Genomic DNA, 12,754 nt, shown 5'->3' on the forward strand with positions numbered 1-12,754 from the left:
AAAGGTTTCAGTTCTCTCTCATCCCTGTCTGTAACAGAATTCCCAGTCTCTGACCTGTTATTTTAGCTGCAGTGTTTATATGGCTGGTCCGGTTCAGTTTCTGGTCAATGGTAATCCCCAGTTGCTGATAGTCGGGGATTCAGCGGTGGTAATGCCATTGAATGTCAAGGGGAGATTGTTAGATTCTCTCTTGTTGGAGATGGTCATTGCCTGGCACTTGTGTTGTGCGAATTCTACTTGCCACTGATCAGTCCAAGCCTGAATGTTGTCCAGGTCTTGCTGCAATTGGACATGGACTGCTTCAGTATCTGAGGAGTCACGAATGGTGCTGAACATTGAGCAATCATTGGTGAACATCCCCATTACTGACCTTATAGAAACATAGAAACAATGAGCAGGAGTAGGCCATTCAGCCCTTCGAGCCTGCTCCGCCATTCATTATGATCATAGCTGATCATCCAACTCAATAGCCTTCTCCTGCTTTCTCCTCAAGCCCTTTGATCCCTTTCGCCCCAATAGCTATATCTATAGAAAATGATGAAGGGAAGGTCATTGTATATTCTGCCCCCTCGCTTCTTCCAAACGGTGTTCAACATGGAAGAGTATGGATACATCAGCTGAGGGGGGGGCAGTCTGTGATAATCAGCAGGGAGTTTCATTGCCCTATTTGACCTGATTCCTTGAGACTTCATAGGGCCTGGAGTCAATGTTGAGGATTCCCAGGGCAACTCACTCCCTACTGTATACCATTGTGCAACTGCCTCTGCTGGGTCTGTCCTGCCGGTGGGACAGGACATACCCAGGGATGGTGACGGTGGTGTCTGGGACATTATCTGTAAGATATGATTCCATGAGGATGACTATGTCAGGCTGTTGCTTGACTAGTCTGTGAGACAGCTCTCCCAATTTTGGCACAAGCCTCCAGATGTTAGTAAGGAGGACTTTGCAGAGTTGACAGGCGTGGATTAGTGACCTATAACATGTTAAAAAGTCCCAAGTCTTTTTACAAGAGCAATTTAAAGCAAAACTTAACATCTAGCCGCAGAAGGTAATATTAGGGCAGCTGGCCAAAAGCTTGGTCAGAGGGGTAGGTTTAAAGGAGTTTCTGAGAGGAGGAGAGAGAGGCAGAAAGATTTAGGGAGGAAATTCCTGAGCTTAGAGTCTAGGCAGCTGGTGGCTTGGCTGCCAAAGATGAAGCAATTAAATTGGGAGATATTCAAGAGGTTGGAATTAGAAGAACGCAGATATCTCAGAGGGTTGTGGGGCTGGAGGTGATCCCAGGGATCGGGAGGAATGATGCCATGGAGGAATTTGAAAACAAGGGTGAGAATTTTAAAATCAAGGCATTGCTTAACCAGGAGCCAGTGTAGATCAGTGAACACAGGGATGATGAATCAGACTGGGTGTGAACGCCAGATTTCCTTCCCTAAAAGATGCCCGTAAATCTGCTGGGTTTTTATGTCAACCCAATAGTTTCATGGTCGCCATTACTGAGGCTCACTTTTAATAGAATTTGATTTCCAAACTGCTATGGTGGGATTTGAACTCATGTTGAAAAACAACATATTGGTACTTTGTACAGTGGGTGGGTGCAGAGGGGTGGGTGGGGGGTGGTGGTGGTGGTGGGGTGGTGGGGGTGGGGGGTGGTTGGGGGGGGTGGTGTGGAGGAAAATTGGGAACATCTGGCAAAGAGGAGGTGGAAATGGGGAGCATTGAGGAAGGAGAAAGTGAGATGGGGACAATCAGGTGAGGGAGGGGGAAAATAGGATGCTTAAGGGGACTCAGTGAGAGTAGTTGGAGTTTTGAGGGAAGGGAACGGGAGGGGGTAATGGAAGTTGGAATGCTGTGATGAGTTTGACTCCCACTCTGGGAATTGAGCACAAAAATCCAGGCTGACACTCCCAGTGCAATACCGAGAGGGTGCTGCACTGTCGGAGGTGGCATATTTCAGATGAGTTCATGTTTTTCCTACCTCAGCAGACTCTGAAAATATTCTGTGATAGCACAGTGAGATCAAGACTATTATAAGGTGGCAGTGAGTGAAAGGACAAGTATGGAAAAGCCCTTGTTTCTTCCAAGTGGTGTTCAACGCGGAGGAGTATGGATTCATCAGCTGGGAGAGGGCGGTAGGTGGTAATCAAAGGGAGGTTTCATTGCCCTATTTGACCTGATTCCATGGAGTCTGGAGTCAATGTTGAGGACTCCCAGGGCAACTCCCTCCCGACTGTATACCACAGTGCAACTGCCTCTGCTTGGTCTGCCCTGCCGATGGGACAGGACTTACCCAGGAATAGTAATGGTGGTGCCTAGGACATTATCTGACATTTTTAAAAATTCATCCATGGGATGTGGGTGTCCCTGTCTAGGCCAGCATTTATTGCCCATCCTTAGTTGCCCTTGAGAAGGCGGTGGTGAGCTGCCTTTTTGAACCACTGCAGTCCATGTGGTGTAGGTACATCCACAGTGCTGTTAGGAAGGGAGTTCTAGGATTTTGACTCAGTGACAGTGAAGGAACGGCGATATATTTCCAAGTCAGGATGGTGAGTGACTTGGAGGAGAACTTCCAGGTGGTGGTGTTCCCATCTATCTGCTGCCCTTGTCCTTCTAAATGGTAGCGGTCGTGGGTTTGAAAGGTGCTGGCTAAGGAGCCTTGGTGACTTCCTGCAGTGCATCTAGTAGATGGTACACACTGCTGCTACTGTGCGTCATGATGGATGTGGTGCCAATCAAGCGGGCTGCTTTGTCCTGGATGGTGTCAAGCTTCTTGAGTGTTATGGGAGCTACACTCGTCCAGGCAAATGGGGAGTATTCCATCACACTCCTGACTTGTGCCTTGTAGATGGTGGGCAGACTTTGGGGAGTCAGGAGGTGAGTTACTCATCACATGATTCTTAGCCTCTGACCTGCTCTTGTAGCCACAGTATTTATATGGCTAGTCCAGTTCAGTTTCTGGTCAATGGTAACCCCAGGATGTTGATAGTGGGGGATTCAGTGATGGTAATGCCATTGAACATCAAGGTGTGATGGTTAGATTCCCTCTCTTGTTGGAGATGGTCATTGCCTGGCACTTGTGTGGCACGAATATTACTTGCCACTTGTCAGCTGAAGCCTGGATATTGTCCAGGTCATGCTGCATTTGGACATGGAGTGCTCCAGTATCTGAGGAGTCGCAAATGGTGCTGAACATTATGCAACCATCAGCAAACATCCCCACTTCTCACCTTATGACAGAAGAAAGCTCATTGATGAAGCAGCTGAAGATGGTTGGAATAAGGACACTACCCTGAGGAACTCCTGCAGTGATGTCCTGGAGCTGAGATGACTGTCCCACAACAGCCACAACCATCTTCCTTTGTGCTAGGTATGACTCCAACCAGTGGAGAGTTTTCCCCCTGATTCCCATTGACTCCAGTTTTGCTAGGGCTCCTTAATGCCACATTCGGTCAAATGCGGCCTTGATGTCAAGGGCAGCCACTCTCACCTCACCTCGGGAGGTCAGTTCTTTTGTCCATGTTTAAACCAAGGCTGTAATGAGGTCAGGAGCTGAGCGGCCCTGGCAGAACCCAAACTGGGCATCAGTGAACAGGCTATTGCTAAGCAAGTGCCGCTTGATAGCACTGTTGATGACCTCTTCCGTCATTTTACTGATGATCCATGTTAGACTGATGGGGTGGTAATTGGTCAGATTGGATTTGTCCTGCTTTTTGTGTACAGGACATACCTGGGCAATTTTCCACATAGCCGGGTAGAGTCTGGAACAGCTTGGCTAAGGGTGCGGCAACTTCTGGAGCACAAGTCTTCAGTACTATTGCCAGTATATTGTCAGGGCCCATAGCCTTTGCTGTATCCAGTGCCTTCAGCCGTTTCTTGACATCACGTGGAGTGAATCGAATTGGCTGAAGACTGGCATCTGTGACGCTGGAGGAGGCCGAGATGGGTCATCCACTCGGCACTTCTGGCTGAAGATTGTAGCAAATGCTTCAGCCTTATCTTTTGCACTGATGTGCTGGGCTCCCCCAACATTGAGGATGGGGATATTTGTGGAATCTTCTCCTCCAGTGAGTTATTTAATTGTCCACCACCATTCACGACTGGATGTGGCAGGACTGCAGAGCTTAGATCTGATCTGTTGGTTGTGGGATCACTTAGCTCTGTCTATCACTTGCTGCTTATGCTGTTTGGCATGCAAGTAGTCGTGTCTTGTAGCTTCACCAGGTTGACACCTCATTTTTAGGTATGCCTGGTGCTGCTCCTTGCATGCCCTCCTCCACTCTTCATTGAACCAGGATTGATACCCTGGCTTGATGGTAATGGTAGAGTGGGGTATATGCTGGGCCATAAGATTGTGTTTGAATACAATTATGCTGCTGCTGATGGCCCTCAGCTCCTCATGGATGCCCAATCATGAGTCGCCAGATCTGTTTGAAATCTATCCCATTTAGCACAGTGGTAGTTCCACACAATACGATGGAGGGTATCCTCAGTATGAAGGTGGGACTTTGTCTTCACAATGATCATGTGGTGGTCACTCCTACCGATACTGTCATGGATAGTTACATCTGCGGCAGGCAGGTTGGTGAGGATGAAGTCAAGTGTGTTTTTCCCTCTTGTTGGTTCCCTCACCACCTGCCACAGACCCAGTCTGGCAGCTAAGTACCTTATGACTTGGCCAGCTTGGTCAGTAGTGGTACCACCGAGCCACTCTTGTTGATGGACATTGAAGTCCCCCACCCAGAGTACATTCTGCGCCCTTGCCACCCTCAGTGCTTCCTCCAAGTGATCAACTCCAGTTCAACCTGGAGAAGTACTGATTCACTAGCTGAGGGAGGGCGGTACGTGGTAATCAGCAGGAGGTTTCCTTGCCCATGTTTGACCTGATGCCATGAGATTTCATGGGGTCCAGAGTTGATGTTGAGGACTCCCAGGGCAACTCCCTCCCAACTGTATACCACTGTGCTGCCACTTCTGCTGGGTCTGTCCTGCCGGTGGGACAGAACATACCCAGGGATGGTGATGGTGGAGTCTGGGACATTATCTGTAAGGTATGATCCTGTGAGGATGACCGTGTCAGACTGTTGCTTGACTAGTCTGTGAGACAAAAACAAAAAACTACTGCGGATGCTGGAAATCCAAAACAAAAACAGAATTACCTGGAAAAATACTCGACCTCTCTAGTCTGTGAGACGGTTCTCCCAATTTTGACACTAACCCCCACAGGAGGAGGACTTTGCAGGGTCAAGAGGGCTGAGTTTACCGTTGTCATTTCCAGTGCCTAGGTCAATCCTGTGTGGTCCTTCCGGTTTCATTCCTTTATTGAGACTTGATACAACTGGGTGGCTTGTTAGGTCATTTCAGAGGGAATTTAAGGGTCAACCACATTACTGTGGGTTTGGAGTCACATGTAGGCCAGAACATGTAAGGACAACAGATTTCCTTCCCTAAAGGGCATTGGTGAACCAGATGGGTTTTTACAATGATCGACAATGGTTTCATGGTCATCATTAGACTTTTAATTCCAAATTTTTAATGAATTCAAATTCCACCATCTGCAGTGACAGGATTCAAACCCGGGTCTCTGGATTACTAGTCCAGCGACAATAATACGATGCCATTGCCTCCACCAGGAAGCTTTGAGTAAGTCACAGGTCTCAACCAAGCAGAAATGTGGCTGAACTGGTGCTGAAGATTTACTAGATATTGCACTGCTTCGGGCCTCACAGTGAAGCTGAGCGGCAAGCAGGTCAATACACTGTTATACACAATGGGTGTCGGTGCAGATTATATCTGAGTTAGGCAAGGGATCGATGAAGAAAATGCTACCTATGAAGAAGTAATAAAAGTACTTGATGCCTAATTTGATTTGCGAAAGAATCCCATTTTTAAGCAGGCTAAATTTAACAAGTTTACCCAACGATAATGAGAAACTATTGACACATCTATCAATCATCTGTAGAGGCTTGCAGTGAACTGTAAATATGGTAGTTTGAAAGATGAACTAATCAGGGACAGAATTGCTGTTGGATTCTTGGATGAGGCATTGTCTGATCGCTTAATAGTCGAGGGATGATTTAACCTGAACAAAGGCAAATCAACTGAGCTGATAACCTGAGGTCAAGGAGCAAATTTGATTGGTGTTTCGGGGAAACAGGGAGAACCTTATCCCAAAAATGACTGACTCAGTGGGGTTATATTAAATTTAAAGCAGAGAGGTTAAGATGTAGTCACCGTCAAGAGATGTTTTAATAAAGTTAATGTTTTCCTTACCTCAGTGGACTCTGTAAATATTTTGTGTTCGCACACAACGAGACCAAGAATGATATAAACCAAGGCCCTATTTGCCCTCTGAGGTGGATCTAAAAGATCCCATGCCGCGATTTCAAACAGAGCCGTCCCTAGTGTACGGAGAATCGCAGTGACCATCCTGGGCCCCGCGCTTTGGGGTGTCCTGCGATTCAACATCACAGTGTCAGGTGTGGTCCATACAAGCTGATTTGCTGTCTCTCATACTCTCAGCTAGAAATGAATGTTTACTGGTGGATATAAGCAAATAAACAAAGCACCCTCCCCTCCACAGTGGTGAGTTCTCCTGCGAAGAGGCCGGCGAGCCATTAAAACCTCCATTCACATCAGTGGGACAGGAAGATCCCACCGGCGTGAGGGGCTGTAAAATTCTGGCCTTTTTCTCCAGTTGGGCTGTGGGGTGAGTTAGTAAATATGTTAGAATGGAATCCCATAGGGATCATGGATTTCCCCTTAACAAAGGGAGAGCCAACAACTATGTTCAGCCTTGGAGCAAGGTGTAGTTTTACATGCAACACAGTTACCACGGTCAATAGTGCAGGATGTGCTTGTGACTGGGTGCTCAGTAGCTGGGACACTGCTGGTGCTCCTTTTCACACATACGCTCAGGGACCCAGCCGTCAGAGGAAACTTGTCTAAAAATGTTGCATAGGCTCAAACAGTATGATTTGTCCCTCGTCCCACACCTCCCTAGGGATGGCGCTGATTTCAAAGAAGAGCAGGGGGTTCTCCCCAGTGTCCTGGTCAATATTTATCTTACAATCATCATCATTTAAACAGATTATCTGGTCATTATCACATTGCTGATTGTGGGGGCTTTCTGCGTGCTGATTGGCTGCTGTGTTTGCTACATTACAACAGTGACCTCACTTCAAAACTACTTCCCTGGCTGTTATGCACTTTGAGATGTCTTCTGGTTGTGAAAAACGCTATATAAATGCAAGCTTTTCTTTCTCTCTGGGAAATGGGGAGGAGGAAGTGGCCAGCACCAGGGATAAATGAGAGTGTCGAGTGCAACAGGAATAATAGGAGTGGTTGAGGGAAGGAGAGGGTGCAATGGGAGTAAGGAGGGAAGGAGAGGGTGCGATGAGAGTAAGGTGGGAAGGGGAGAGTAAATTGGGGGTGTCGAGAGAAGGGGAGGAGGAATGGGGTTTCAAGGAATGTGTCAGGGGTGATTGGAGCTGCGAGCGAATGGTAATGTGAGTGTCAAGGGAAAGAAAGGGGAAATGGTGGGGGTGTATGGTAGGGTAGGGGGTATTGGAGTGTGAAGGGAAGGGGAGGGCTAATGGGGAGTGATAAAAAATGAAGAAGGGAAATGGGGAGTCTTGAGAAAAGGGGGAGGGGGTAATGGATGTGTGAATGGAAGAAGATAATGGTGAGTGTTGAGGGAAGGGGATAATAGGGAATGTTAAAGGAAGGATATTGGAATGGGTGTGTCAAGGGAAAAGGAGGAAGTATTAGACATCAAGGAAGGTTGGGGGAAATGGGCAGGGTCTGGGAAATGAGGGCAGCAACAATATAACCGTATTCTCTGGTGACAGTCAGAAACTGGAATTGCCAACTTTCAGAGGTTGGTTAAAGCGGGGTGAACGTATAAACAACTCCTTTGCATCTCAAAAATACAATCGGGAGACAGGGTGGAAAGAGTTTCCATCGGAAAATCTGGCAATAACTTTTTCAAAAACCTCCAATCAATTAATTATCATTGATGTTATGAAGGAAAACATTACAAGGGTGCAGAATGAGCCTCGAAACAGCGCCCTGTTTGTAGATTTTGAACTCTGGGCAGACATTTTGAGGAAGGATATGAGGACAGTGCAGTGCACCGCAGAGACTTGGCACGGCTGGCCTGTTATTGTTAGCACTTTGCCATGTCTGAGCTCATCAAAAAGTTACCCATCTTGTAAAAGTTACAGAAATTTTGGGGTGGGGGGGGGAAGTGGAATAAAAAAAAGTTATTTTTTTTCTTCAATTTTTGCAAAACCTGATTCTGGGCTGAGGACGATTTATTGTCTGAAATGTTCTGGAATTGTCAACACCACAAAAACACAGGGACCCTGTGCTGCACAGCAGAGGGAGAGGTATCATGGCACCAGGCACGAAAGACAAGTTGAACAGTTAAGAGGGCTTTTGCACAGATTCCAGCGGTGGAGGGGGGATGGTTGCAAGGATGTTTTGTGCCACCTTGCATTCGTCGTGATGCATTTTATTTAAGATGCCCCCACCCACTGGCTCTGCCTCTCTCCTGTGCCATCTTGTTTAATATGGGCACTGGAGAGAGAGAGAGAGAGCGAGAGCGACGCAAGAGGATGCCAGCTCTTGGGAGCGGCTGCTGCGCAGGCGCCGTCCGCCGCGGTGGCCGCCGGGAGTTGTAGTTCGCGGTCCCGTTGGAGGCGCTGGGAGGAGCGGGCAGGAGGACTACAGATCCCGGCGGCCATCGCGCCAGGCTCTCTCTCTCTCTCTCTCTCACCCCTCCTCCTCCTCCTCCTCCCACTGTGCCCTCACTGGAAGGATCGGCAGCAATGAGGGAGTGAGTGAAGATAGGAATTAACATCAGCCAGGAGGGAAAAGGGGAGCCACCCAGGGAGCTGGCACAGGAGGGTAAGTCTAATTAACCCACCCCAGGGTGGGGAAGAAGCTGGTGAGATGGGGGAGGGGTGAGGCTGGGTGCTGGGGTGGGGAGGGGGGAGACTGGGTGCGGTACAGGTGCCAGCTCCAGCTCCAGCTCCAGCAGGAATTACAATGTCACACTTACTGGATACCTTTTATATACCTGCATCCGATCGAGATACATTGTATTCACTGCACTCTCATCATGGGGCAATGGAGAGAGGGAGACAAGTGTCCCACTACAAAACCAAACTTTACAACTTGTCACAGGCACATCTCTCCCTCCTCTCCAACACAAAAATACCTCCATCATTTGCTTAGTGACAGGCCTAGTTATCCTCCAATCCCCTGTACATTTTGTTCCATTTGTTATTTCAGTATTTTAGTCCCAATTTATTTTATTCCCTGATGTTTTCTACAATTTAAAAGAATGTTTTATTAAATTTAATTGCCTTGCTCCATTTGATACTTGGGACGTTTAATATTGTCTCACAGGTATGTTTCCAGCAAACCCAGGGATTTTGTTTTATTCTTTCACAGGATGTGGGCATCGCTGGCTGGGCCAGCATTTGTTGCCCATAGATAAAAGCAAAATACTGCGGATGCTGGAAATCTGAAACAAAAATAAAAATAGCAACAAAAATAAAAATAGCTGGAAAAACTCAGCAGGTCTGACAGCATCTGCCAAGAGGAATACAGTTAACGTTTCGAGTCCATTTGACTCTTCATCATCATTTGTTCCCCTTGAGAAGGTGGTGATGAACCGCTGCAGTCCATGTGGTGTAGGTACACCCACAGTGCTGTTAGGGAGGGAGCTCCAGAATTTTGACTCAGCGACAGTGAAGGAACGGCAATATATTTCCAAGTGGATGGTGAGTGGCTTGGAGGGGAACTTGCAGGTGATTGTGTTCCCATCTATTTCCTGCCCTTGTCCTTCTAGATAGTAATGGTTACAGGTTTGGAAGGTGCTGTTGAAGGAGCTTTGGTGAGTTGCTGCAGTGCATCTTGTAGATGGTGCACACTGTGTAATGGTGGTGGAGGGAGTAAATGTTTAAGGTGATGCCTGGGGTGCCAATCAAGCAGGCTTCTTTGTCCTGGATGGTGCTGAGCTCCTTGAGTGTTGTTGAAGCTGCGCTTATCTAGGCAAGTGGGGAGTATTCCATCACACTCCTGACTTGTGTCTTGCAGATTGTGGACAGGCTTTGAGGAGTCAGGAGGTGAGTTACTCACCTCTGAATACCCAGCCTCTGACCTGCTCTTGTAGCCACAGTATTTATATGGCTGGTCCAGTTCAGTTTCTGGTCAATGGTAATTCCCCAGGGTGATGATAGTGGGGGATTCAGCGACGGTGATGCCATCGAATATCAAAGGGAGTTGGTTAGATTCTGTCTTGTTGAAGATGGTCATTGCCTGGCACTTGTATGGCATGAATGTTCCTTGCTGCTTATCAGCCCAAGCCTGAATGTTGACCAGATCTTACTGCATTTGGACATGGACTACTTCAGTATCAGAGGAGTTGTGAATGGTGCTGAACATTGTGCATTCATCAGCGAACACCCCCACTTCTGACCTTATGATGGTGGGTGGGGGTGGGGGGAAGGTCAGTGATAAAGCAGCTGAAGACGATTGAGCCGAGGACACTACCCTGAGGAACAGCTGTTGGCTGTTTTACTAATGGTTTTGCAGGGCGGGGTGGGATGGGGTTGCAGCAGTGTGTGTGTTTCCTGGGTGCAATACACTTAATACTGGGGAAACTTGTCTCTCAGCTTCTCTAGAACTTTGCTGCTTTGTGGGACATTTTTGACCCTTAATGCCAGAGAGCAGATAAAGTCTGAGAAAGCTATTTGGCCAATTAAGAGTGATAAAACCCTCGACTTGTGTCATTGTTTTGGTAATAAATGCATGGCCTGTTGATGCTGCCAGTTTAATTAAAATTCACAGGAAATGACACTTAACACCCTCCCCCCTCCCCAACATACACTCTCTCCATATGGGTACAGCCAACCCCTCTCCACATAGGCACCCCATTCCCATTGGGAGAGAAAAGGGGGAAGAGTGAGATAATTGCACTTTTGAGATGCATAGGAAATAAGAGCAGGAGCAGGCCATTCGGCCCCTAGAGCCTGCTCCTAAAGTGACTATTAAAGTGACTAGATACTGTAGGCTGTGACAAACTGTTGTACCTGGACCAGAACACACATGGTCAGTGCTGGCGAGGAACTGGTGTCTTTGGACCTATGGTTCCCAAAGCTTCTGTGCTGTAACCATTCTATGATTAATACTAATATGATCTAATACTAACATATAATATATACTAATATATTATACTAATGTCCTTTAAGGAAGGAAATCTGCTGTTCTTACCTGGTCTGGCCAACATGTGACTCCAGATCCACAGCTGAACCTTAACTACCCTCTGAAGCAAGCCACTCAGTTCAAGAGCATTTAGGGATGGGCAACAAATGCTGGCCTTGCTAGCGACACCCACATCCCATGGAAGAATAAAAGAAGAAAAAGATTCTAAGCACGCTCTCCCCCCCCCCCCCCCCCACCAACAATCACTGGGACTGTTGAAGATGAATTGATACAGATTGATTGCTGTGGTTAGTCAAAAGCTCCATTATTGTTATATCAGGTGACTAACAAGATGGTAGAAGTCACCAAATGTTACTCTCATGCCTTTCCAGCTCAGATGGCACAATGGTTTCACACAGAGGAAGACTACCTTGATAATATGCCCAACCTACAGAACACCCAATACAGGGACAGCGTCTCTACAATCTCTGAGTGAGACCGAGTGCCGAATTCATCATGAAGATCTTTTTGCAGGAAGATTGACTGCCAGCTTCTATCTCTGGCCCTTCACCTTATAAAATCTTTGATTCCAAACTAAAGTATTTAGCATTGGTTTGAAAGCTCAGTGTAGGACGTGTGTATGACACAAAAATTGGCCGTGTAGTTGACAGTGAAGAGGAAGGCTGATGTATCCAGGATTATATCAATGATTTTGTTGAGTGGGCAGAAAAGTGGCAAATGGAATTCCATCCGGAAAAGTGTGAGGTGATGCATTTGGGGAGGGCAAACAAAGCTAGGGAATAATCAATAAACGGGAAGCTATTGAGAGGGGCTGAGGAAGTGAGAGACCTTGGAGTGCATGTCCACAGGCCCCTGAAGGTGGCAGGACAGGTGGATAAGGTGGTAAAGAAAACATATGGAATGTTTTCCTTTATTGGACAAGGTATTGAACACAAAAGCAGGGATGTAATGTTGGAGCTGTATAAAACACTGGTTAGGCCACAGCTGGAATTTTGTGTCCAGCTCTGGTCACCACATTACAGGAAGAACACAATTGCGCTGGAGAGAGTACAGAGGAGATTTACAAGAATGTTGCCAGAGCTGGAAAATTGCAGCTATGAGGAGAGATTGGATAGGCTGGGGTTGTTTTCCTTAGAACAGAGGAGGCTGAGGGGTGACCTGATTGAGGTGTACAAAATTATGAGGGGCATAGAGATGGTTGACAGGAAAGACCTGTTTCCCCTAGCAGAGGGGTCAATTAGCAGGGGGCATAGATTTAAGTTGATTGGTAGAAGGATTAGAGGGGACATGAGGAAAAACTTCTTCACCCAGAGGGTGGTGGGTGTCTGGAATTCACTGCCTAAATCAGTGGTTGAGGCTGAAACACTCAACTCATTTAAAAGGTACCTGATCTGGATCTGAAGCGCTGGAACTTGCAAGGCTGCGGACCAGGAGCTGGAAAGTGGGATTAAAATGAGCGGCTAGTTTCTTTTTCATCTTTTCTCTGACCAGCACAGACATGGTGGGCTGAATGGCCTCTTTCTACTCC

The 12,754-nt window shown here is 47.2% G+C and overlaps 1 protein-coding gene across 1 annotated transcript in view; it reads left to right on the forward strand.

Annotated features, from left to right (window-relative positions):
• Positions 1-8,774: 8,774 nt before the first annotated feature.
• LOC144692525 (nucleus accumbens-associated protein 1-like) overlaps positions 8,775-12,754 on the forward strand; it is a 49,831-nt gene continuing 45,851 nt past the window's right edge. The window contains exon 1 of the mRNA XM_078561489.1: positions 8,775-8,901. The gene's annotated coding sequence lies outside the window, so the exon portion shown is untranslated. The remainder of the gene's footprint in view (positions 8,902-12,754) is intronic.

The sequence above is a fragment of the Cetorhinus maximus genome, chromosome 17 (genome assembly GCF_964194155.1).
Source record: "Cetorhinus maximus chromosome 17, sCetMax3.hap1.1, whole genome shotgun sequence".
Taxonomy (NCBI): Eukaryota; Metazoa; Chordata; class Chondrichthyes; order Lamniformes; family Cetorhinidae; genus Cetorhinus; species Cetorhinus maximus.